The sequence below is a fragment of the Cyprinodon tularosa genome, unplaced genomic scaffold (assembly GCF_016077235.1).
Source record: "Cyprinodon tularosa strain WSP-4 unplaced genomic scaffold, ASM1607723v1 ctg65, whole genome shotgun sequence".
Taxonomy (NCBI): Eukaryota; Metazoa; Chordata; class Actinopteri; order Cyprinodontiformes; family Cyprinodontidae; genus Cyprinodon; species Cyprinodon tularosa.
This window is the reverse complement of record NW_024039396.1, coordinates 822,034-849,820: the sequence shown is the minus strand read 5'-3', so window position 1 is coordinate 849,820 and position 27,787 is coordinate 822,034. Positions and strand designations below refer to the sequence as shown.

General features: G+C 38.4%; 1 protein-coding gene across 25 annotated transcripts in view; it reads left to right on the top strand.

Annotated features, from left to right (window-relative positions):
• LOC119799117 (neuronal cell adhesion molecule-like) overlaps window positions 1-27,787 on the top strand; it is a 135,423-nt gene that overhangs the window by 60,046 nt on the left and 47,590 nt on the right. For all 25 annotated transcript variants that reach the window (XM_038308875.1, XM_038308873.1, XM_038308888.1 and 22 more), the window contains exon 2: window positions 1,813-1,891. The gene's annotated coding sequence lies outside the window, so the exon portion shown is untranslated. The remainder of the gene's footprint in view (window positions 1-1,812; window positions 1,892-27,787) is intronic.

Here is a 27,787-nt window from a genome sequence, read left to right as displayed (position 1 = left end):
TGGAGGAAGGGAGACAAACGCAGAAACACAAAAACACACAGACATGAATCCTGACAGAATTTACATCTGTTAGCTATTCACTCTACGAATCTGACCTTTATGGAAATATGGGAACTAATATTTGATAGACATTTTTTCTAAATCCAGCTTAAGGTTTTCCATTATTGGTGCCCTGATTAGACAAGACTTAATTGAATATACTCTGGCCTACATGCAACAAAATGAGTGGAAGAAAACTAACTCTGCAAATCACCTGGAGTACACCATCCATTTTGTCAAACACGGTGGTGGCGGCATTGTGCTAGATTTTTTTCTTTTTTTTTCAGATCAGAGTTGATGCAAAGATCGCTGAAGCAACAACAACCCTTGAAGAACACTTCTGAAAATTAAAAGAATGGTTAATTTTCAAGTCGAATAAAAATCGTAAACATAAACATAGAGCCACAATGGAATGAATTCATTCAAATATTATGCACATAATAAATGGTCAAATCAAAGTCCAGATTTAAATCCAACTATTAAAAGATCTCAAAATGATCAACTTCAACTGGTCATCCAATCTAACAGACCTTAAGTTAAATTGCAAAGAATTATATTCGCTTTAGGAGAAAAGCTGGTAGAGAGTAGAGAAGTTCTTCAAAGGAGTTAAATCCTTGCCTTCAAACCTTTAATTTATTATATTCAGGTGCTTAACTCCAAATAATCGCACCATTTAACAATTTCTATTTACAAAAATACAAAGGAATACAGAGAAATCCACATAATGCCACATAATGGATATTTATTGCAGTATGTAAACATGTTTGGTTGTAATATAATTAAATTTGAATATGAAAAATTAGAAAAAAATTGTGCAGCTTGTCAAACATCTTTAACAAAAGCAAATCACATAACTTTTTTTTATAAAAAAATTGCCACCAGTAATTTAAATATTTCTCTTTTCCAAAGCTTATTAATCAATTATGTGTTAGTGGTGTTTAATGGGAAAAAATGCAATAATCTTTGTTACACAAACACTTCTTAAACACAAACTTACTAATGTGCTGCACATGTTGAAGGCCTCTTTCCATCCTCATGTGTCACTGCTTATAATTCTATACTGAAAGCAGGGAGAGTGAGGAGAAGAGACGTACAGAAGGTTAGAAAATTAAAGTTAGTGCTTCATGGGAGAACATCAGATTAGTTATGGCTGGTCAGTTACCCTGAGTGGAGGGGTGGTTGGGAGGGGAGATGAGGGAAATTAAGACAGTAGCAGAGCAGGGACATGGTTTGAAAATGGGAGTGTTAGGAAACAAATAAAGTGGAGGAAAGTCACAGAAATGAGGAAATAGGTTAAATGAAGAAGAGATCAGTAATATAACAACAGGAGTGCCAGCTGTAGGCCTTTGTCAGCCTGGACTTCACACAGTTTATGTCTAAGAGTCCCAAATCTCACTGGTTTATACAGCTTGGTGTGTGCTTTCTTCTCACCAACAGATCCTTTCACAGTCGGGGGTGTTTTAAGCGCATATCTAAAGACACCCACAGAATTTTACATGAGTTCCTTTAAATTGGCCCGAATCTTTGAAGGGAGATTTTATGTTGAAGCATCTCATGGTGTGAAAAGCCGGGATTTTTTTTTTTTTTTTTTATCAGATTGTAGAACCAAACACAGATAAGTTAGCCCATAGTGGAAAGAAGTGGGCATACTGAAGGCTTCTGAGAAGTCTTTTAAATGAGATTAGATTTTCTATTCTGGTTCCTGTGAAGTGATAAAAATTATCTGAATGCTGTGAGTTAAAATAACATTTCTTATTCTTTTGAATCCACCAGACTGAAGAAACCCCAAGAGGAGGAATAATCAGACATATACCCAAAGAGGAATACGAGAAAGGATATTTGGGTTACTCTGGTAAGCTGGAAACATTCTTTGTGAACCTGCTTTCTGCATCACATCATACCCACCTCTGATATCATTTTCTAAAACTGTGTGAACCTCCAGCTGTTTCAACATGAAACTTTCTCCTTAAAGTCATTCCTAGTCCCGCAGGATGCAAACACACAGATGCCACTTGGCTGCCATGGTGTGCAGCTCTCCCCAGACTCGATATTTTCATCTGTGATGTAGAAAACCATCTGAAAGATATTATTGCAAGCACTTTTCTGTAGAGATTGTGAGTCATCAAACAGCTACCCAACCTTTCTCTTTCTCTTCTGAAAGTCTGCAGGGATGCCTGCTTTCTTACGGTAGCTTTGAGGCAAAGGTCACGACTTGCTTGACTGCCATTTGTCTGCTGGCGGAGAATTTTGGCAGCGATGATAGGCATGGGATTACAATGAAGCTGTGTTTCGATGGTCTGACTGTCTTCTTGAGGCATTTGGTTCTCAGTGTAACAAACCCTGTCATCACTCGCCCGCTGCAGTGGGCGTCAGTACTTAGAAATAACAAAATATCCCTAAGAGCCTGAACTTTGCCTTGTTCTTTACTCCTTTTAGCACATAATGGCTCACAATGAGTGTGCGGAGGTGGCACATTTAGGGATAGAAAAAGTTGTTTCCTTGAACTTTTTCACTATTTGGACTCATTACTGCCAGAGATATCAATGTATTTTATGGGGCTGCACAACATGTAGAGAATATAAAATCTTTTGTTACTAAAACATGCAGTTTAAGTAACTAAAGTACTCTTTGAAATACAAAATTGTTTGCTAAGATCTTCCAAGATATTCAGCCATTTCGATGACCCTACAGTTGGGATGGTTTATGATGTTCAAAGAGTGTTGGATGCGCTGCTTAGAAAACAGGTTAGAAGAAAATGTAAATTTATGTTGTAGTTTTTACCAATAATATCAACTTAAGGTTTTTAACAGTTTTTTTATAGAAAAAGTTGATATTTTCAGGCATCTTTACTTTTATTACTATTTATTAAGATTAAGCACAACCAGCTGATTTCAAAAGTTACCTATTCATATGCTTGACTCCATTTAAGTATAATAATAAGCTGAGTATAATTTCAACTAATCTATAAAGACTTCATATGTTTGTTACATACCATAAGTAAAAAAGCAGCAAAATTCTCAAAACCTTAAGATTTACCTTCTAATGGGACACCAAATCTAAACATGCAGCCAAAGCTAAATAGGAAGTGTTTAGATTAAAACCTTTCCATGTATTGAAACGGTCTAGTCAAAGTCTGGGCTAGAAAAGTTTAATTTTCCTTCGACTATAAAATACAGTGCTGCTTTGGTTTAGACTTTATTTATAGTGTTTTTTTAAATACATATCTTAATAAAATAGATCGATGTTTGTTGCTCCAGCGTCACATAATGGGAAGACTTATGCAAGGCCTTGTACTGTATATGATTCTCTGAAACAAAGAGCAACCTTTAATTACCTTAGGCTCCCTCCCTCTTGTGCTGAACTGAAATTGTTTCAATGATCCTGCAGGCAGTTGATCTGATTCTCATTGAGAGAGGCAGGGGCGTGCACACATAGACACTAGGTGGTGCTAAAGCACTAGGAAGTTTGCCCTCTATCAAAGAAAATGCCCTTTTGAAACTCGTTTTTTTTAAATTATTATTAATATTATTAAGATTTTACTGAGGTCGGTTTTGAAATGATCTTTTGAAAACCTGAGCCATTAAAAACGACTGAAACAATGCCCCGAAATGACCGACCTACTTGCGCACAAACGACCCTCTCTCTCTTCCTTTGTCACGTGAACTCGCTCGGTCGCCCGCAGGGCATGCCAGATGCGCAGCATCATAGCAGTTTTCCGATAGCAGGAACGGTCGCTGACAGGCTGCTTCTCCCGTGCCCCATTAGCCAGGTAATATACAGATCAAGCAGAATCATTTTGTTGTGCATTAAAATGTCTCATTCAGCAGCACCAAACACGCATTTTGCCGACTGGTCACCAGATAAACTAGTTGTCTCCTTGTAAGATGCTATTTTACTTTTTATGTTTTGTATCCATATTTTTTATCTTAAGTGTATACATTAGTCTATTTTATTGCATGACGTATACCCACAGTTTTTAGATATTTTTATAATTTTATTTACCTATTCCATATTATATGTTTCATGTTGCACGATTGTACCATAAAAAATTCCTAGTTTGTGAACTCCTTCACTAACAATGGCAATAAACCTGATTCTGATTCTGAAAGTTTTACACTGTAGCCCAAGTCAATGACAGATAACGTGAGGACGACCACATAGGCTACAAATAATTTTGGTAGAGTTTGCAATTGCAAATACGGAAGAGGATTAGGGCCACTGAAAAAAAAAAAAAAGTTAACTGATTTTTAAATTTTATTTCAGTTTAGTATGGGAAAAAAGTCAGAATGCTGACTTTAATCTCATAATTCTAACTTTTTTCTCATAATTCTGACTTTTTGCTGAGAATTCTGACTTTTTGCTCAGTATTCTGACTTTAATCTCAGAATTCTGACAATAAAAAAGTCAGAATTCTGACTTTTTTCCCATGTTAAACTGAAATAAAATTTAAAAATCAGTTAACTTTTTTTTTTTCAGTGGCCCTAATCCTCTTCTGTACAAATCTATGTGTTAAGACAAACGTTTTCTGTTGTATAGGTTTTGTTAGGCAACATAAATTAACACATTTTGGTCTCTTTATTGTCTTGATTGTATATTGATTTAGTAATTGCAGCACAATACCAAGAAAGGAGGGTTAATCATATTGAAAAATCTTAAAAGCTGTTCACATTTTATTTTTAAGTGGTTTGTGCAGCAGGTATTAAAATAGCTAATATTTTGTAGGCTACCATAAGTCATATCCACGTGACAAGACTTCCAGTCATGTTGCCCTAATAGCCCATTATTTAAACTAATGTGGCATATTTGTTAAAGCTATTATTATTATTATTATTATTATTATTATTATTATTATTATTATTATTATTATTATTATTATTATTATTATTATTATTATTATTATTATTATTATTATTATTATTATTATTATCATTATTATTGTCATGATGGTTATTATTAATATATTGTAGCCAGTCACAGCAGGGAAGCTCTATACCATCAACATCTACCAGGACAGGAGATGAGGAAGAGTTCAGGGAAGACACAGAGACAGAAAAAGACCAGGATGAGGGAGAACAGCAGGATGAGGGAGAGCAGATGGGTGAGGGAAAACAGGGAGATGAGCCAGATGAAAGAAGTATGCTTTAGTCTGTTCTGTTGGTGATCTGACTTTTTTCCATTGAAAAATCACGTTTAGAGAATGTTACAAATAAAAGTCAAATTTCATTCAACATGCGTTTATTTTTTTTTATAATTAAGTGTTACACGTGCGCTAAAAAGTGCCCCCCCCCCCCTCCTGAGCACCTGCCCCCCAAAATGTCTGTGCACGCCTCTGGAGAGAGGTAACATGGACTGATGGGTGTCCACCATCCCACAGACGCTGCGTCAGGCAGGGAGCCTGCATGGAGACCTCAGAGCTCAGGGACTGAGATAGCTCAAAACTAATCTGCCTCTTGAGTTGTTTTATTTGTGCCGGTGGGGGCCTATCCATTAAAATGCCTGTTGCAGTGCTCCTCTCTCCTTCTGCTTTCCACTCTGTCGTTCTGTTTGTCTCTGAATTCTTTCCATTTCACCCGTGTCATTGCGCTGTGGCAGCGTGAATGTGTGCTGTGGGCCAGAGAGGCTGAGTCTACAGTTTTCAATGGCCGAGTCACAGAGGACCACACTCAGGAGCGGCACACTGAATTTGGTAGTTTGAAACACAGTGAGGCGTGAAGCGTCCATTGTGAACAGCTGCATTCAGGGCCAGCACCCTCCATTAGAAGGCCGCAGAGGTTTCTGTTTACCTCCAAGCGGCTGTCTTTCAACCAGTTTCTCTCACATGGTCGTCCGGGAGTATGGCAATATTGTTCCAGCGTTTCGATGCCAAATAGGGTTTGGTGGGGAAAAAAAACCTTCTGGTACAAGCAATAATGTGACATTAAAATGGTTTTGTCTTAACATCCTTCTAGCTTTGTTTTTCCTCAATTCTTTTTTCATTTGTGATCATATCTAACTCTCTCTTGTCTCCTTCATTGATATCTTCTGCTTTTTCATCTTTCTACTTAAAGGGGATGAGGAAAATATTTGTTAGCATGGAAAACATTCGAGATTAACTATAGCTGCTGTCTTTTTCTGATGTTTGACTATTATGTTCTTTACTGTTATTTTTCATCTTATGCTCTAGCAGGTGCAGAATGGGAAAAATATTCTGGCGGAGAATGTTTTAAACATTCAGGCTACCACAAGTTCACAAAATAAAGTTATCCCAGTGAAATTAACATTCTAGGTAATCCATTTGTGTAAAGTTTATTATGTACAGTTCATCAGAAGTGAGGTACAAATTATTCTAAAAGCATAACCTGAAAATTTTATGAGACACGAATCCCTTCGATTTTAAATTTCACGAAAAATTCCCAAAAACCAGAACATCATGAACAGCATCTTTACCAAGAAAATACATTTTTCTTTCCTTTTTACTTGCATGTTGGTGAAGAAACTACACAGTCTGTTGGCTTGAACAGCAAAGTTCTACCACAGCTCCATTGTTTATGCTATGAGACAGTTGGACTTGAAATAAACCCCAGGCTCTGCCTAAGAAACCCTTCATCACCCATCACCCAGCACAGTGCTGAGTACTAGTTCTGTTCAGTGGTTAAACACCCCTGTCTTTATTTTATGTGCAATTAATACGATCAAAATACATTTAAAAAATGTAATATGACATTTTTCTTACTCTTTGTAATTTTGGTATCATTTTCTTTATTTTATTAATTTTTTCCCTATTTACTTTTGTCTAGCTTTTGTTGTCAATTTGCTAAGTTTTTTTTTTTTTTCATGATGCTGCTTTCTTCCTATTACATCTTTCCTCGGGGCTATAGCAACAAGATCTGATGTAGACATATGTTTGATGCAGATGTGAACAACAATAAGTCTAAATGATGTGCTCTGAAATTGTGCCTGAAGGCTTCTTATCAGACTCCTTAATGCTGTTGTCCACCTGGTACCAGGAGCTCCAGCAACACAAACATCTTAATCTTGACAGGGTTTTATCTGGTTCGATAAAATTACCGAAAACAAGGATTTGAATTATTATATAATATTTGATAAATCAGAATTTTTGTACTTTGTATCATGATAAAGATATTTATTTGTCCATGTTATTTTCTTTACCCATATTTCAATATTCACATTATCCTAATTAAAAACTAAAATAAATGTTTTATTATGTCAGTTTTGGTTCCCTTGGGTTCATCAAAGTGGTTCTAACTTGAACTTTAACTTCTAACTTTTTAACCACATTAAGCTGTTTATTCTGGATACGCTATGCTAGCTTTTTCGCCACTAGTGCATGTTCCACCTGTTCTCCAACATCATTTTACAGCGTCTTGGTACCACTGGTTTATTTCTTTCTCCCCGTCCCTCTGGGTTGTCCTTCCAGCTTCATTGTTGCACATCTGCCCATGCACACACTCCTTCTCTTCCAGCAACAGATGTTCTGCTGTACGGATCCATGTTACCTGTATTTTCTATAATCATTACAGTGGTACATAATAGATACCCTGATTACCACGGTATTTACCTATGAACATTCATTGATGGATATTTTCATTTTTGTCATACTGCTGGCGGTCCAGATCTCAGTCTGGATATTTGCAGGTTAGTGGAGGTCAACCTAAAGCTTAATGCTATTCAAAGCAAATCTTACATTAACAAAGACTCTGTAGATCCATGTTAAGAAAACAGAAAAAAGAATTCTGCATTGTGGACGATGCTTATTTTATGTAGTTACTTTATATGCAGATCCAAGAGATTTTATAGTGATTATACATTGTATATTTGTGATTCCCATAAACATCACTACTGTCTGAAGCTTACTTTGGGGTTACTTCATAATATTTGCATCACCAGTGTGATCAGTCTAAGTATTTGGATGATTTTGGAAATTCCTGATGCCACTGCCACCATCAGTGGTTCTTCTGTATGTTGATGTTTGGGAGCAGGGGGCCCTCCAGCTGATGGTATTAGGGAAATTGCCAATTTAATCTACAGTCCATGTTTAGTTCACCCTTTAGTTAAAGTGTTTAAATCCAACAACTTGTCATTCGCTTGCAGGAGTGATGCAAGAACAGCAGGCAGAGCTTGCATTCAAGAGAGAGAGGAAGAGCGCTCTGTGTAGCAGAATATCTTCTTCTTCCTTTTAGAAGGACCCACCTTATTTCACTAAGCTTTAACTGCTTGCAGGAATATTCTGCATTTTCTCCAGATTTGTGGAGTGTAACTAAATTTTGCACAATACCCCCAATCCTGCTGCAAATTTCTGGACCTGGAAAAGGATTACAATGGCACTTCTACTGTATACCACACTAAGACCCATTATCAACAAATTGCCTAAACATGGAACAGTGTTGAACATTCCCAGTTGTGGCCGGCAGACCCCAAGAGCGCAGCAACAACTTATTCAACAGGCCTCGAAAGATCCCACACAACTCCCAAAGACCTGCAGGCCTATCTCGCCTCACCTAAGGTCAGGAAAAAAAACATAATTTCCATCCATCCCTCCATTTTCTTCCACTTTATCCGGGTTGTGGAGGCAGCAGTCTAAACAGATATGCCCAGACTTCCCGATTAACACACTCACCTCCTCCAGCTGCTCTGGGTGGACCCTAAGGTGACACCAGGCCAGCTCAGAGACATAGTTCCCCCAGCGTGTCCTGGGCCTTCCATGAGGCTTCCTCCCAATAGGACATGTCTGGAACACCAGGAGGCATCCGAAACAGATGCCTGAGCCACCTCAGCTGGCTCCTTTCGATGTGGAGTAGCAGCGACTCTACTCTGAGCTCCTCCTGCTTAACTTAGCTCCTTACCCGATCTTGAAGGGTGCGCCCAGCCACCCTGCAAAGGAAACTCATTTCGGCCACTTGTATTCGCGATCTTGTCCTTGTCATTACCCAGATCTCATGACCATAGGTGAGGGTGGAAACGAAGATCGATCGGTGAATCGAGAGCTTTGCCCCCAGACTCAGCTCCCTCTTCACCACGACAGTCCGTAACAGTGACCGCATCACTGTCGACACAGCACCGATCTGTCTATTGATCTCCCGCTCCATACGTCCCTCACTCCTGAACAAGAAACCGAAAAACATAATTTCAGTTGTTTAAGATGGTGCTAGCATTGTAATGGCCTGGAGGTTTTTTGCTGCTTCAGGTTCTGGAATGCCAACCATGAATTCTGCTGTTTACCAAAATGAATGTCCCGCCTTCAGTTCATGACCTGAGCTGAAACAAACTTGGGTTTTGGACAATGATGCAAATCTCACCAGCAAGCCTACCTTTGAATTGCTGCAGAAAAACAAAAGGAAGACTTTGGAATGACCTGGGCAAAATGAGGCAGTGAATCCTATTGAAATGCTGGGGGATAACCTTAAAAAGGCCATTCATTCTCAGAAACCATTGATTGTGGCTGAATTACAACAGTGAAGACTCTTTGCAACTTATTTAACATTTCATTGCAGGTTTTCCCCAATTAGGCCTAACCAGTTATTAGTAATGGGAAATCAGTTTTTTGATGATAGGATGATAAAGACTGTTTTGTGTTTGCTTGTTTGTTTTTATGAATAATACAATTGTTTAATATTCTGAAATGTGTATAAAACACAAAAATTAGGAAGTCAAAAAGGGAGCAAACACTTGTCAACCCCACAGTAAACGAGTGGAGGCTTAGTGGTTGGAGCATAGAGCTTGGAATCTTGAAGTTGTGAGTTTAAAACCCACTACCACAGACTGCTATTCTGGCTCCCTGAGCAAGACCCTTAACCCCCAATTGCTCCCCAGGCGCCCCATGATGGCAGCCCACTACTCCCCAAGGGGATGAGTTAAATGCAGAGGTAAATTTCTCAAATGTGTGATCAATAAAGTTCAATAAAAAAAAAGTGTTAATTAGAAATATGAATGTTTTGATGGTTGACAGATCAAAGATATAATTCCTCATACATAAAACAACAAACTTCAGCCTCATTATAAGCCTGATTAGTGTTCAAGCAATCAGGAGTCTAAAGAAGAAAATGTCATCCATCACAGATAAAATAAGATGTAACATGTAAAGGAAGCAGTGAAGAACTTAGCTGGAGTAATGATGAAAAACCAATACTAATCTTGCCACAGTTGTAGATTACCCTTACTGAGAGACCAAGACAGCTGAAGGCTGTGCTTTCAAATAGAAGATTCAGTAGATACAGAATTGCTGTTCAAGTCTTAATTGTGTGGCGTGAGGCATTTAGCTCTATGTTTAGCAAGGAAGCAACATCGTGGCACCAATTAACAGGAGAGAAATATATGGTCTCCTCAAAGAGGAAACAATTTAGTGAATGGATCTATGGTGTAGAAATTGCAAGGTGTTTGTTAAAGATGTCTTATCTTGCATGGGCTGTAGTTATTGTAAATTAGTCAGCGTTAGTATCTGCCTCAATAAAGATATCAGTCACCTTCTAATAGCGTCGTAAGGTTTTAACACCCAGACTGCCACAGTGTTGTAAAAAAAAGGCTGCAAGATGATTGATGTTTGACAAAAGATGAAACTTAATTACCATCTGTTAATTTTACACATTAAAACATTGTGTGCGTTTATCAGACAATCAAAGTCAAATCACTGAGAGGTGGGAAACACCTTTGATAGCTTGGCAGATGTGCATCATGATTTAGAAAATTAAGTAAAAGAATCAAGTTGGGTTTTTACTGTTGATAACACATCAGCTGCTTGTCCTAAATCATGCAGGAGCTCAAATTGACTAATTTTGGGATATTCTCCTAACAAAACTTTCAAACCTTTTTGTAATATTTGCCCACTTACAGAATGATTTTATCTTTTATTTGCCATATGTAAATGATTCAGATAATCAGATATTCTTTTTTAGACAAAGATAAGCAGAGTAATTACAAAAACAGTGTTCAGATTATGATTTCATGTGTTGAGGAAAAAAAAATCCAAACTACTATGGCCATTTTCAAGAAAATGATTGCCCCCTACTACCAACCCCTGTGTGCTACCATTGGGAGAAACAACTAGAGCTGATTATTATGATACATCACTCTAAATTCTGAGCCCACTGGTGTTTGTACCGTATTATTTTTCCCTTTAGCATCTTTGAAGGTTTTTAAATCCCGAGCAGCTTTTTAGGTTATGCCAAAAAGTGGGTTGTCAGCAATAGGTGCTCTGATGTAAAGTTGTTATACAAGGGATTGTAGGAAAACAAGGGGAAAAAATTGTATTCTATTTGTTTTGAGTCTTTCAGAGTTGGACCTGCATTTGTGCCTCGAATCATTGTCCTGCTGGTTTAAACTTTCTACGCAAAAGAACTAAAGGTTAAACACTAGATTCATGATTCAATCAGTCACTGCAGATCATGCGGGTCCAGAAGACTATGACGTTACACACCATGTTTTACTACTCGCAGGATCTTTCTTTGAAGACCTGTTTGTTGTGTGCCAGGTGTGAGTTTTCAAAATATCTTCCATAAAGTCCTGTGGTTTAGACTTGGTTAATTGGTTAGTTAATTCTGGAGATCCTGCAGTAATCGGAATTGTGGGCGGCTTGTGAAATTGAACCTCTTCATTCAGGTAGTCATTGGTAACTAATGTGGTCCTGAAGGCTTGACAGCAACTGAGTGATCAGGGATTGTGATTTTTCCCAAAGTGCAACAGACCTCCCTTAAAACTATCCTGCGTTTGTTAGAACTTAGCATTTCCACATTGTGGAGCGATCTTGCAGTTGGCGTCACATCAATCCATTCATATAGGGCCATGTGGTTTTGAACTTTTTCTTTCTTTAAACATTTTTCTTTCTTTCCGCAGTAACAGCCTGATGGTTAGGGCATTGCGCTTAGCCCCCAGAGGTTCAGAGTTCAAGCCCTACTCCTGCAGACTGCCACTCTGGGTCCCTGAGCAAGACCCTTTACCCCACACTGCCCCCCCAGGTCCCACACAATCGCAGCCTACTGCTCCCCAAGGGGATGGTTTAAATGCAGAGGTGTATTTCACCAGTCTGAGATTAATGATGTTCAATTATTATAAACAAATCTTTGTTAGAAAAGGTCTTTTTATGTTTCCTCAGGTTAACATTTACATGAAATGACACTGATTATCTGGTAATGTGACCAAAAGCGAAAGCTGAAGGTATCTGTTTAGAAGAAATGCTTTCTCATGGCGCTGTGTATCCCAATGACTAATCCCTGAAGAGACCTATGATGCACATGAAAAAGACGGTTGTTAGTTTTCAAAGTGATATTTCATTTTACCTCAAAGTCTATTTTAGTAAAGTAAAGGTAATTTAAATAGTTTCTTAGTTTTCACTGTGTATGTCTTTGTATCTGTGCATGGATATCTGCCATTCCGTAAAAATTCAAAAAATATCCACTGGACTTGGTTTTCAAGATTTGAAGACGTTTCGCCACCTCTCCAGGAAGCTTTCTCAATTCAAATGTCTGGATCCGCAGTGAGTTTGAGTCTTATATAGACAACGCCTTGTATCGCTTGGAAACATGCAATGGAAACCGATGAATGGGTCATTAGTTCCATCGTTAGCCTGTAATATCTGAACCTGTCTATGATTCTAGGGGTCGGTCGTTAAAGGGGGGATTGTCATTAAGGGGGGGATTGTCTCCTGTAATACCTGAAACCTGTCTATGATTGTTAAGGGTTGGTCGTTAAGGAGGTATTGTTCACCGGCTGGAGCGGGTAAGTCCCTCGTTCCTCTGTGATGGGGTGGGGGGTTTGGTGATATCTGGAAGGGATCATGTCTATGATTGAATTGTATGTTTTTGGAAGCTGGAATCTGAGTCCACCACCTCTGTTTAAAGTTGGTTTTTCTCTCTTAACATAGATGGCTTCCTTCACGCCCCTCTCAAACCACCTATTTTCTTTATCCAGAATATGGACATTCTGGTCCTAAAAAGAATGTCCTTTGTCCACAAGGTGTAGGTGTACTGCGGAGTCTTGTCCAGAGGTGGCCGCTCTTCTGTGTTATCTGTGATATCTGCCATGATTTTATCAAGAGCTCGGACCCACATGCAGAGAGACCAATCCAGAGAGACCAAGGGAAAGGTTTAACAGGTTTATTTAGGAGTTTGTGGTGAATCCAGTGTTGCTCTGAACACAGCTCAACCGGAACGGAAAAGTGAGGGGAAGACACTGGGCCGGATTTATCAAGATCCAATTTTGCGTGCAGTAATTTGCGCTCGCAAACTGGAATTTTGCGCGAGGGGCTGAACCATGGTTTGCGGGTGATTTAACAAGAGTGATTGCGTAACTGGTGGCAGGTGCAAAACTGTTGGAGACGCCCTATTTAAATGATGGTTTTGCGCGTTTTGTGGTTTGCGGCAAAGTAGTTTGTAGTCTGTACAAACTAGTGCATTAAGAAATTTAAATCTTAGTGACCCCCAACAAAAAAAAAAAAAAAAAAAAAAAAAATATATATATATATATATATATATATATATATATAAATTGGCAACCTTTATTCCCTAAGGTGGTATGTGCTGCAGTAAAAAAAAAAAAACAAAACAAAAAACAGGTGTTTTGTATTGGCCTGTGACTGTGGATGAGATCCCCGCAGCATTGGCATGTTGCTCCACAGGCGCAGGGGGAGAACCCCGACCCCGTCGCACAGCACTTCTGAAAAAATGAGATAGGGAGATCCCAGCTCTCGCTGCAACCGTACGCTGGAATGACCCAGATGCAAAAAAGTGCAATGTTGCAAGGAGTTTTGTGATATCTGGTATTGCGTGGATCCTCCTTGTGGCTGGCTCCAAATCCATTCGGAGTTCCCCCAACAGCTCCAAAATGGCAATGCTGGATAAACGATATGTTTTGATGATCGTTTCCTCGTTCATTCCAAAAATATTCACACGGAGTGAAAAAATGCGTTCTCTGCGTCTCCTTGCTTTATTTCCATGTCTCCTTCTTGCGACAGTAACCGCTGCCATGTGTGCGCAATTACGCATACAGACCATTTGCACCTTCTTTTGAAACGTGTTAAATATAGAGTCAGATACCGTCAGCAAAATTGCGTTCAGGTTTGATAAATCACTTTGCGAGTGCTAAATTAATATATTTACATGTTCTCCTCCCACAAGACGCACTTTTGCGTGTAAACGCCCCATATTGCATATTCATTGCAGAAAAAGTACTAAATGGATAAGAGGCGCTATTTAGCACGTTTTAAAGACCAAATCCTTTTAGCACGCTGTTGATAGATCAGTTTGTACATTTTTTAGCGTGCGCAGTGAAATAGCTCACGTTTTTATACACGCAAACCTTTGATAGATCCGGCCCACTGTGGTTAGTTCAGGCTCAGTAGGAATGTTGATTCTCGAACTTGAAGAGGAGAATTTGGTAGATAACTCACGCTTCCAGAGAAGTTGCTGACTCTTAGACTCCGGTCTGTGTGCGGAAGTTTCAGTGTTTGTCTTATTCGGGGGAGGGCGGACAGGGTTTACCCAGAACGCGGTTGTTAGTAGGCGAACGGAGAAGCTGACTGCCACTCTGATTTCCTGCTGTACTTGAACGGGTCATAGTGGAAATGAATCCCTTGCTCAGTGTGAAGCTCAAAAAAACTCTTGAGGGAAAGTGGATTCAAACCTCCAGTTTAAATCCTCTGCTCAGTTTGAAGCTCAGATGATCCTTCCAGGGAGAGAAGGTCAGAAACATCCAGTTTGCAGGATGACTTCCTGCCAAAGGCAAAGACAAAAACCAGATTTAAACTCAGATTGACAAGAACTTAGTTTGACTCAGCAAAACTCAGCTTGGCTAGAGTACCCAAAACCGGCAAATACTCTGGCGTCGAGGTAGTGGCAGTCAGCAGCTTAAGAGCGCTCCGTTAATGAGGTAACTCACAGCAGGTGTGTAGAGAGGCGGACCAGAACCAAGCGCCTCCTGGTGGAGAAAGGGAGGAAAAACACAGAAAAAACACATGCAGACAGGAATCCTGACAATATCCTTAAATGCATGTATATGCATCTCATCAGCATTTGTGTTGTATACTTTTAAGTCAAGGAAAGAATTCTTAATTTGAAAGGATTTTGGGTGGAATGAAATGAGTTATAACAAAATATGACATATTCAGTTTTTTACGTTTAGAGATAAGTGTTTATAGGCAGTGGTAGATGAACTCTGATAGGCACTGGAAATTTCTCAATCTCTATGCAATGGTGCATTTTACAGGCTTAAGATGCTATCGGCCAATTTTCCTCTCATATTTGGATATAAAGCTGTAACAGTATGAATTCATATTCCTGAAATCAGATGAGTGGTGGGATTTACACATTCTTGTAGGGATGCTGGGCTGCTCCTGGTACACATCGTTTCAGATGAATGCATCGAGATCTTTCCAGGGTGTCTTTTTGATAAGAGCCTGGCAATTCTCTGACGGTAAATTGTTTAAGCAGGCTTCTCCATGCATGTTGTGTCTACTGCGAAGGAGAAGGGAGGTGTTTGTGGATGTGTTTGTTTCCCTGTGTCTCTGTAGAGGTGTGAGAAGCAGAAACAGGACAGGGACGTGCAAGAAGAGACAACTTCTTTAGAAAGAAGGACATGAATAAACAAATAGATGAATGGATGTATACAAAGACAGCTTTGGACAAAAACAGGCTGAGTGGTGAGAAAGTAGATGAGAAGGCCCCTCTCCTAGGGGCTTCTGCTCTTCTTCATCGTCTTTCAGGGATGCTGGAGAAAGTTGGCTCTGTGTGAAGCTTACTCAAACTGACAGCCTGGGGATGTCTGTTTTGTTTCTGAGGTTGTATCTCCATCCTCTCATCCTCTCTCTCCCATCCTCTCATCTGCCAGACCTTCCATAGGGCCTAAATTTAACTTCACTTATCACCCTCTGTATAATAATTTGAAACAAATGTGTTATATAATGGACAGTTTGATGGATTTTGCTCCCTTTCTACTCAGATTTCCGAATTGTTTTGTGTGTGTAAAAAACACAGTGGTTTTAGACCATTTCTCCATTAAGACCATTAAGACTTAGCCTGACGTAGTCCGACTCAATTCTAGTCAGAATATGAGTCTGATGCTGCTCCATAGAGCTGTGATTATGGTGCGTGTTTCGAACGAACCAGGAAAAAAATGCCTCTGCACTCAATTGGATAGACCTACAACAAATAAGAGCAACGGAGTGCGTGACGTATGTTAAGCGAGGCATAGTTGTTGTCAACAAAAATCAAAGCGTGCAGTTGCACGCCTAGAATAAGAAGATGAGCCTTGATCGCGTTTCTCTGTTCCTCTTTTAAAATTAATTTGCTGTCGATATCTTCTAGAACAGACCTAATAGCAGAATCTACACACCTCAACTCTCCAGCGGCAGCCATTATTGTTGTCACCCAAGCGCATATTGGTCACATGGTTGATTACGTGACTGTTGGTCATCTGTCCATCATGGTATAAAGCCCGCCCTGACAATTTGATTGGATCGCCTGGCAGTGGGCGATAATACTCGCGCTACTATGGAGCAGAGCCAGACCGAACTACCCCGACCTCAAACTTTGTGGGCGGGACTAAGTTCGGAATGGCACCCAGGCTACATAAGACTACCACTGCATGAACAATAGGAGTAGCATTGATGTCACACTGTGTGTGAAATTTGGTTAACGCTATTCCATGGCTAGTATTACTGAAATAGTAATCTTCTCTAGTCCCAGAATTAGAGCAGATCTTGACTTAACTCTGAGATTTTTTCTAGAATTTCCAATCTTAGAGTTGTTTTTAATCAAGATGAAAGCTCAAAAGTACAACATTGAACAACTGAAAGTCTTGCTTTCTTTTTCTCTCTTGCAGCCAGTATTTAATGCAGACATATTGCTGTTCCATTTAAGATAATTTGAGCAGTTTCTCTGAGCTTCCTCTGACCTTTTCTAAGCTTTTTAAATACCTTGCTGATATTAAATGTTAGCAATTGTTTGTCCTTTTTTTCCCTTAATCATAGCCTAAACTCCTAATAGTGTTGTGTTTAGGGTGACTAGGTAATAAGGAATTTTGGTGTCACTCTTTTTCTAGGATGATCAAGCTAAAAAATCCGATTCAATTAATTAAGAAAATGAATAAATTTCTTAGGCAAGTGAAAATTTGACTAAAAACTGTACGAATATAATTGCACTGGCAATCTGAGCAGCTTAAAGATAGGAGGTATCATTTGAAAGGACTGAATTCCTGTTTTGACAGAAAGTAAAAAGATGTTTTTCTCAAAATGCCTAGGAGTCTTGTTTTTTCCCCTGACTCCTGAAGTCTGATTTGTCTTTGCATGAGTATCGACTTTGCTTCAGGACAGAGATGATTGTCCTGCTGCTGTCATAAGATGGTTGGATCTCTGTGTTTGGAATAGCCTATAAAAAACAAATGATTTATGTGACTGGCAGGCGAGGGTCTCAGTTCAGGGCTAAGCCTTTCTACTCATCACTGTAAACAGGCAGCTCCGCAGGTCTCGCGTTGGAATACAAATGCCGGAATTTAGATGTAACCGCCTGTTCACCTGCATCCCAGGCAGCCTTAATGAGAAATCTCTTGTGACAGCATGCTGAAAAGGCAAACCACATCCACATGTCTTTAGAGATCTGCTGCATGGTATTTTTTCCCCCCAAGTTCATACCAAACTTATACTTTTGGGTTTATTTTCTCTATTGGTTCAGTTAGTGGTGTGCATGAGCAGATATTTGACTGTCAAAGTTTAACTTTTTTGGGGATATCATGCAAATACTTTTAGGTTTTTATTACTTTAAAGCAAAATATACCAGATAAACTTCTGTAAGAGGGACTTAAGTTTTCTAAACAGTAATTATTGGGTTTTCTTTCTGTAGGACTCAGCTTGTGTTTATTTTTCAGTTTGTTAGTAATTAGTTTATTAGGTTAAAAATATATTCCATCTGATTAATAGATAACATTCTTTATAGGACTGTGTTTAAATGTTGTAATATTCCTTCTGTAAACTGGAGGGCGCTAAGTAGAACCTCACTGGTATTTGCAAGGAATACAATGCAAGAGCGGAAGAAGACTAAAAGAGAAACATGGATGGATGGAAGGTACCACTATTTACTCTGTTTAATTGCAAAAAGGATGCAGATGCATTTTTTATGCAGTTCTGTTTGTAAATATGAACGCTCGATAAAACTCCTTAAGCTATCACCTAAAAAGCTTCCATCTAGCCATGCTGCATGGAGGAGCAGCATAAACATCTGTTTTATGCTTGGAAGGTGAGGATGGGATGAAAAGTGGAGGAAATTATTCATAACATGATGAGTGTTGACTCTGTATTTAATACAGCTGGCACTTGTGAAAAATATGAAGTCCTTCATTTAATGGAAAGATATTTTTAGTACAAGAGAAAATTCATTTTTTTAAGTTCTTATTAATTCATTGTTTGTCAACCAATAAGATCCATCAGTTTTAGATTATATTCAACAATTTTCATCCCTGTTAGGTATTAATTACCACTTCTTTGATCCATACACTTAATGACAACCTGAATTATCTCTGATCTCCTTTTGTGTTGGCAAATCACAATGATTGTCTTGACTTTTATGTGTCAGCGTGTTTTGGACATTATCTGACTGCCGGAGACAGTCTGAAAAAGCTCCTCCAAAAAGCTCACCCATACATTATCCGACACTCAGAGGAGCAATTCCCTGCATTAGAGCCTAGACTCATTCTTTAAACACAGCAGTAGAGCAAAGACTATTAGCGGAAGCTGGATAGACTATTAATGTTAAATAAGAGCAATGTTTTTCCTGGTATAAGTATTTGACTTCGGAGGGTCGATGGAGCAGTTTGTGTCGGGGCCATTTTATCTGATGGGGTCAGTTGTTTTGCAGGGATGGAACTGTTTGTCAGAGCTGCAACATCCCCAGGGCAAAACACAGAGCCTATACACTCACACTCTCTGTGAGAGATAAAAACTGAGGAAAAAAACAGATACAACCAGAAACTTCTTTTGTACTAAAGGTTTATCACACTTTAACATGTAAACTTACAAGAAGAGTTTAAAAAGCATAAAGAAAGCTTCTTCATGGGGAATGTTAGTGTAGCATTAGTGTCCCCAATGCTCATATTCTTCAATCATTCACACCCATGAGATGCATGGTAAGATCTCTCATTCAAGCGCCATGCAGTAGATTTCAGCTACTTACTGTACCACCAGAGACTTTCTGTTTCATTCTTTAGTCTCCAGAACCCTCTTTAGTTTTGAATATCTAACAGCTCAAATAAAATGGGGTCATCTACTGTACTGGCTGCATAAGGGAGACGGTTTTCCCTGTTGTTTTGTTATTTGTTAGTGATTAACTGGTCTGCATCCTCTCCAAAGTATTTGGAGCGGAAAGCTAAAGTAAAAATGAAATGCAACAATTTTCAGTCCACATGCAATCAGAGGATTTTGTTCTCAGATCTGTATGGAGATTTTGGAGTTTTATTTATCAAGTGAAGAATTTAAAAGCCTTTTTTCTGAAAACAGGCTATCATTGGCTGAAGCCAGTGTAATCAAATCTCTTTCAGACCTGGATCAGTGCAGGAGATGTGCATTATTACTGTAATTTGAACATATTTGCATGTGCTATTGTGTTTTTAGGTGAATCATGGTTCTATTGTCGGCTTTACTGAGGAGATATCGTGCACCAATAAAAAAAAAAAAAAAAAACATACATGGTTCAGATTATTTGCCAATTTATTAAATGCAGGCAAGAAATTATATCAACCCTGGTGCAAAGAATCTTTTCAGTCTCAAAAACGACTAAGTAAACACTGTCAAGATGTGCACCTGATGTATATCGTTTCATTAATATGTGGGGGATTTTTATAATCATAATACACGACTTTGCCCCTAGGCTCTAAAAAGCTTTATTTAAAAATACTGTTGAATGATAGAGAGCAGGTAAAAACTGTAGGAGAGTCTTATTGTGCAGTGTGAATGTAGGGATGTCATTTATCTGTAGTAAACATCCTGCATCCATCCACCTACAGCACATATCCTCACAAATATCCTCACAGCTTACTTCCTCCCAATGTTTATAAAACTTTTCCATTCTAGATCCTTGGGTTGATATAGATTGATTTCACTTCTACAACTTCTGTTTTTTCACTTGACTTCAGCAATAATGATGATGACATGTTGGGCTGTTATAAACTGATTTAATTACACAACATTTATTCAGTTTTGGACTTATATAGCTTCTCATAGATTTCTTATCATTTACATATCCAAAATTGCTTAGTACAGCTTATACAATCAGAAAATGTATGGCTAATTGCCGATTCTAAGATGTTACTTAGTGTTTACTGTTCATAATGATTTCTTTTTTTATGATATATTTCCTAAAGCCAGCTCTGTTTCTCAGCATTTTGTAGCCATGCATTGCCATTTTATTCAAACTCAATAACAGTATTTCTTAAAATAAAACTAGACTTATTTATCTAGATTAATTATTACAAGACCTTACTATTATTAATACCAGTATAATCAATGCCATTCTTAGGGTCTTGGTCATGGCAGCTGAAAAGGTTTATGTGGTCTGTAATGTTTATGATATTTACCATTTTTTCAGTTTGAAGGAAAACTGCAATATAGAATTGCCTCCTGCTGCACGAAAGTGCCTTTTTTCCCGCTAATATCTTTCTAGTATTAGACCTAGACTTCCTTTATTGTCATTGCACAAAAAAACACAAGGTGAATCTTGACAACGAAATGTCCATTACTTGGCTACCAGTGTAACAGAGCTAAGACCTTAGTCCTGCACAATAAATATGTTTTCTATAACTAAGAGCTAGCTATATACAAGGTAAAGGAGTATATATATATATATATATATACATATATATTGCACTGAGTTACTATCATTATTTGTATTTATCATAGTCCAACTATATTCACAAGCACACAGAAACTCTCGTTATTGTCTTTTATGAAATAAAAACCAACCTCGTGGCCAAAATGTAGCAGAAATGTTTATATGCAAGCTTGTTCTTGACTTTCAAAAAGTGCTATATACATATGGCAGAAGTGAGCCTGCAAGAGGTTTAGATAAATTACTTTGCTGGTGGTAAATGATTACATGTCCTCCTCCCATACATTTATGCAGGTTGGTCATTATAATGTCAATCCACCCTCTGACAGTTATCTGTCAGAGGTAAGGGGGGACTGGTGTCTATCTCCACCAGTCTAAGGGTGAAAGGCAAGGTACACCCTGGACTGGTCACCACTCCATCGCAGGGCACAATGGAGACAAACAGCCATGAACACGCACACAAACACATACATCTAAGGCCAATTATGAGATGCCAATTAACCTGACAACAATGTTCTTGGACTGTAGGAGGAAGCCGGCGTACCCAGAATAAACTGACACACATCCACAGCAAGAACATAAAAACATGTAAAAAGACCCTTGTTCACGAATCCTACACATTTCAAGAAAAATAAGTCAACTTCTCACCATTGGCGTATTTCCTGATTGTCGCTTAATTCAAAAAGCACTACAATTTGATTTTCTCACACTTTGAAAGCACTATTGTTTGTCGGAAATTGGATGGTGAGTCCTTTTGGAAAGCAGCAGAGGGGAAATGATTTGTATTCACCTGCTGTATCTGAAAGGAGCTGGGGAGGGGCTTAGAGAAAGAGAAAGGGGCTGTTACATAGTGCTTCCTTTATGTGATAATGGATTGCTCTGACATTCACCCACATTGCTACAGGGTGTGTCTATCAGGAAGTAGCCTAACTTGTAGGATGAAGGGGAAATTTTAAACAAACACCTTAAAACACCTGCATTGCAATAACAGGTTGCAAAGATTTTAAATAAAGGTTTCAAATTGTTTTATTGTTGATTTAAAAAGAATAAGCTGGATGAGTGGCATCAACCATTCCATGAATCCATCTCATCATTCTTCCTGCTAGCAAATTAATTCTTTTTTTCCTATTTTTCTCTTTTTATGTGCTTGTATTCTCTTTTATTGGCCCAGCTGGGTAACTGGATTCCTCTGGTGCTAACACAAAAGAGACAAAGTAAAACCCAGGACAGGCAGTAATGAGCAACTCCTCTTACAGTGTTACATGCAGACCTGTCTCGGTGTGGGGAAACCTTCTGGAGACAATGGAGGGGTTTAAGAGGTCTCTAGTCCTCTGAAGCGCTCTTTGATTGAGTTTCCTGGGATTGGGCTCCAGTGTTGAGGATGATTGTGTAGTGGGAGCTATAGGTCTAGAGGGAGGGGTGGTGAAGACCCTCCTCCACACTGACCTTTCAGACACAGGTGGGGTGGAGTGGAAGGAGCTGCTGGAGGAGGATGAGGGGGAGAGAACTGTAGGAGAGTCCTATTGTGCAGTTTGAATGTAGAGGTGCTATTCATCTATTTTAAACTGGCTGCCTTCATCCACCTGCAGCAGATTTTCTCACAGTTTTCTTTCTCCACAACTCGTAACACTTTGACATTGCATTTTGGGGTAACATAAAAATGGTAGCAGGTTGTCTGAGCACTTTTTTGATTTTTAGGCGGATATTTACTAATGTCACTTGTGCAAGTTTTCTATTTTTGGCTTGACTTTGGCAATAACAATTATAACATGTTGGGCTTATACAAACTCATATTTACACAATACTTATTTGGCTTTGTATTGATACAGCTCTTAATAGAATTTTAATGATTTCCTTTTTATCCAAGCCCAGTCAGAAAAAGAATGACGCATTGAAGATTTTAAGGAAATGTTTAAAAGCTTTTTCAGATTGTGTTGTTTGTGATTAGTGTTTCAAAGGTGTCATTTTCCTCCCTCCCCATTTTCTACCCACAGACATTTTTAGCTGCCAATAACAATATTGATTAACATAAAACAATATAATTATTTATCCTGATCACTGACGACAGGCTCTGGATTGTGATTCTTTTCTAGATTAGATTTTTAAGGATAGGTAAAAGCTGACCCATTGATAAACAGAAAATCATTCCAATTTAAACCAAGATTTTCAACAATTTTACAACTGGAACCACATCAATTTTGACTTAAAACCTTTAGCTATTTTTTTATATGCAAGATCCTGTGGATATAAAAAGTAGGTCCTATACGTATATTATGATCCTTGTTCTATCTCCCTCACTGTTTCACATGAACAACAAGAAACAAACTTCCAATACTCTTCCATTTTTCTGCTTTCGGAAGAATCTTAAGACTTTAGTAGTGGATATATATTCTTAAAGTTGCCAAAACAGAGGCAAACCTGCTGAGATGCAGCAAGAGAAGGAACATTAGCTAAGCTCTGTGTCCAGCGGTGGCTGAGCAAAATAAAAGACTCTTGTGTTTAAGCTTGTTGTAATTAAAAACAAATAAGATTTATGGAGAACTTAAACAAGACTAATTATGGTAACAAAAAAAATGGCTTTTACATTGTAATGTTCTTGCTTTTTTGTCACTTTAGTGACATTGTTTATCTCATCTTCAAAGTCATGTCTAATTGCATGCAAATGGCCAGTTTTGCCATTTAAAGAATTATGTCATTAAGCAACAGCTGATAGCAACTTTCCTTTTGTATGAATTGGGGTTCTGAAATGGCTCAATGATTCTATGTCTTCTTCAGATAATCAGAAAGGTCATACCTTCTGTTATCCTGGTGTATTTTCAAAAAGAAAGGTTTCAATCTGCATGGACTCTGCACAGAGATTTGCAGATGCATGTCCTCACATGCTTGTTAGGAGCCTATACTTATATGATAAATGTACCAATTAAAACTTTTTTTTGGTCACAGTCATGATCAAACCCTATTATCTGATGCTTGATGTTTTTAAACATCACAAAGTTCAAACAGCTAAATTAGCCAATTGTTTGCCGCCTATATAGTACTGTATATATAAAAAAAAACCCTAGACAAATGTTTATTATAACGTATGTTATTCAATAAAGACATTTTTGAAATTACTGGAAATATCTTGGATTCTCACGGACAACTTTGTCCTGCGACCATTGTACTGATATGACCCACAAGAAGTCTAGTTATAACAAAACCTCCCAGCTTCTAGTTAGTTTGACTCTGCAGTGAATAAATCCTGAACTCCTTGGGTAACAGAGACTCTTTTTGTATCTACTTTACTTTAAGCTCAGTATAAACTCCACATATTGGCTCCTTTATAGAGAGACCTTTCAGATGCAGAGTAAGCCATCCGGTAAGGATATGGTGCCAAACTGAGATTCAAACCATACATCTTTTGTTAAACTCAGAGGAGAGGGAAATAGGGTTTTTATTTTTTTTTATTTGGACCAATCAGATGTCAACAGCAGAGTTTCTGTTCTGTATAAGTCCTGGGCTGATTAATGGTTTAGTTTCTCTCTTTACCTATTTTGTGTGTATTTTATGACAGAGCTGGCATGTTTTTGTGTGAATATGGCTCTAAATGCATTAGTACAATTGCCATGGATACAGAGTGCCATTTTGAGTGTGACTTTTCAATAATTCACTCTACTTAAATTGGATGAGTAGCTATGTTTACCTTGCAACCGCTTCCTAGCATTCGCTGATCTCTAAAACTGAAGAGATGGCTTGGAAATTAGAATGCACATTATGCATGGAGCCTTCTTTCTCTTCTTGTAACGGATTTGCATGTTTTCTAGGACAACATTAGTTTTACATAAACTTCTAGGTTTTTGAAATTGTTATATTTCAGTAGATGGAGTGTGTCTTGTGAAGTTGTGTGCAGAGGAATTTGGGAGTCCTTTAAGCTATTGAAGAAGCCAGTCACCATGCATCCCTCTCACTCTCCTGCATTTGTTCAGCACAATGGATGTCTGCTCAGCATATGAATAGCTTCACCCATAACAGTCATGTGAGAGGGCAAGCAAACTTGAGATCTGTCCATAATGTCTAGCTCTGGTTTAGTGTGAGAAAAAATATAATGAATGTGGAAATGCAGATGCCTATGCAAATACAGAAGATGAAAGCATGCACAAACTTGAATGAGCAAAATACTTTAAGCATACCGAATAATAATAGAAAAACAGAAATAAAGTTTAAGTTTTGCAATCACTTATTGTACAGACATGTTTTGCATTTTCAAAAAAAGGTGTAGTTACCGACTTATCAGTTATTTTTTAATCGACAAATCAGGTTTGATTTATGCAAAAAGAAGACAATAAATCCGTATAAGATTTATTTTGCAACATTATGGAACATTGACAGAATTTAAAGAGCAAATAAGACCTAGGAAAAGAAAATACGAGGTTGCCATTCAGACTGATCGGAAATCTAAGATCAGCTCTGTTCATTTTCTACTTTCCTTCCACAGAGGCAGCCTTTCTTGTAATGTCTAACAAGTTCTAGATCAGTAGTTTTCCAGGCTTTCTATGACTCTTTTGAAGTTTTTCTTTGAAGCTAGCTGCGTTTTTACCCTCTTTTATTCAGGAACCTTACCAGAACATGACAGCAAATTGTGCTGCGTATATGTAAAATAAAAGGCATGAAAAGATTACTAAGAGTATAAAGGCTCAGGTGAGTTTTCTGCCTGAAGAAACTATGTCTCACTCATGACTCACCCAGTGGTAACGTCTAATGAATGCCAAGTTTTAGCTATAAGCTTTGCCAATCACTTGTTGGTGCAGTATATTTTTGTCTTTAAAATGTGTTTTCATTTATATTTTACATGGATTAAAATCGAGCTCCACAAAAATCAAATCATAACTGTCATCTTGGCTTCAATGTGTGCAGTATGGTAATCAAGCACAAAGTTGATGTGATTTGAAATCAGAGAGGCTGTTATATTGTAGGTGCAATGGTATTGAAAAACATTTGCTAAGAACATATTATGCCCTGAATATACCAATGAGTATTCCATGGCATGAATGGTATAAGGAGCCAAAGCTCAAGGAGACCCCAAGGAGCAACCATAATTATAGAGAAACCGTGATGAAAGTCAGGAAATGTCCATCATCATCATCTTCTTAACCGTCAGTAATCTCTCAGAACTAAAACTGTGGATCTCCTCGTTTGACATTTGAAGTGAGCACGAATTTTCTCTTCAGCACAGGCTACTAGTACAAAATATGTTTAGATTCAATTTAACCCTTTAAAGCCTGATCCAAGAATAAAACAAAACAGAAAATTACAGTTTTTTGGTTTGAATTCCTTATTTGCCCTTGTAACAAAATATGTAAAAAGAAAGAACAGAAATACATTTTTGATATTAATAATTTATTAGTATGCGATAAGTCAAGATTATTTTTTGTGTAGTCTTCTGCCCTCTGTTATCAGGTATATCTGATTGTGTACAATAGGATTTTGAGCAAAGTTTTTACCATTAAATTATGCAAAAGGTGTCAGACGCAAAACATTTCAGAAACCGTATGTATCAAATATGATACATTTGGCATTACAGGGTTAAGAAATCTTTCTTTTGTAAGTTTCCTATTATTCGTCGAGAAAGAACAAGTTCGACGTTTTTTGCTTTGCAGCCATTTTATGCCTGAATGTATTGTACCTAAAACAAGAGGGTTTGGCTTAACTACAAGCCTTGATTTGGAAAACATGACTTGCTGGATTTAAAAAAAAAACAACAAAATATAAAGGTAATTTCCATCTCACATTATCCCAGCTGGGGTTGTGATGCGTGATGGTGCTCCAGCTGTCTACCAGCAAGAAGAAGGGTTCACCCTGGACAGGTCGCAAGTCCATCGCAGGGCAACAAACAGGACAAACAACCATTCACACACACACTCACACCTAAGGAGAATTTAAAGAAGCCTAACAGTTATGTTTTTGGACTGTGGGAGGAAGCCAGAATACCTGGAGACAACCTACGCATGCTCAGGGAGAACATGCAAACTCCTAACAGAAAGACTCTGGGCTGGGAATCAAACCCAAAACCTTCTTGCTGCAAGGCAGCAGTAGTACCCACTGTTCCACTGAGCAGCCCCCAAAAAATAACTTGCATATTCATACCTGAGTAAGAACACAAACTGCAGTGAGAACACAATCTGGTTGCTACTGGCTCACTGAGGTGGAACATTAAACAGTCCTTAGGCACAAAGGTTTTTTCAGGACACGTTAGAGGCAATTCTGATAACACTATCCACAGCTGAAGTCTAGTTATCATTGTCTGCTTTGTGTCAGTTGACAAAAGGAAATTCTGACTGCCCTTCAGACACCTTTAGGATTTCAAGAATGTCTCAACTTAAAAGCAAAATATAAGAAAGTTAGTGATGACTTCTTAACAGCACTGTCTACCAGATTGTAGAAAAGTCTTCAGTAGGACTGCGGGTGTAATCTTCACAATGACATGTACTTTTTTCCCTTACAAATCTTGAGATGAAAGCATAACTCCTTCTTCCAAGGGACCAAGCAGGCCAGAATTTCCCTGTTAACACCACAATCTCATGTAGTGCCGCTGCTTCCATCTGCATGCTAAAAAGGAACCCTCTCTCTCAGAAGCACCGGCGCCATCGCTGATTAGCATTTGGACACAGGGGACAGGGAGCAAATCCTGGAGTGTTGTTGCCATGTATGCTGAGGAAGCTTAGTGAATGCCAATGGGCTGTGCGCTGAAAAGAGGGGAACTAAACAAATTGCCGGACATGTTGCATTAGCACCAGATGTCAAACAGAGTCAGAAGATGTTTTGTAATGAAATCTGGCGAGGGTTTGTGAAACTTCTAGAAACTTTGTGTGGGACAGTTTTGAAGTGAAATGGTAAAAGGTGACATTGTCTTAATGTTTGGCATCTAATACACTAAAGCATACAGTTCCCATGATGCCGGCCAATTTCTATTT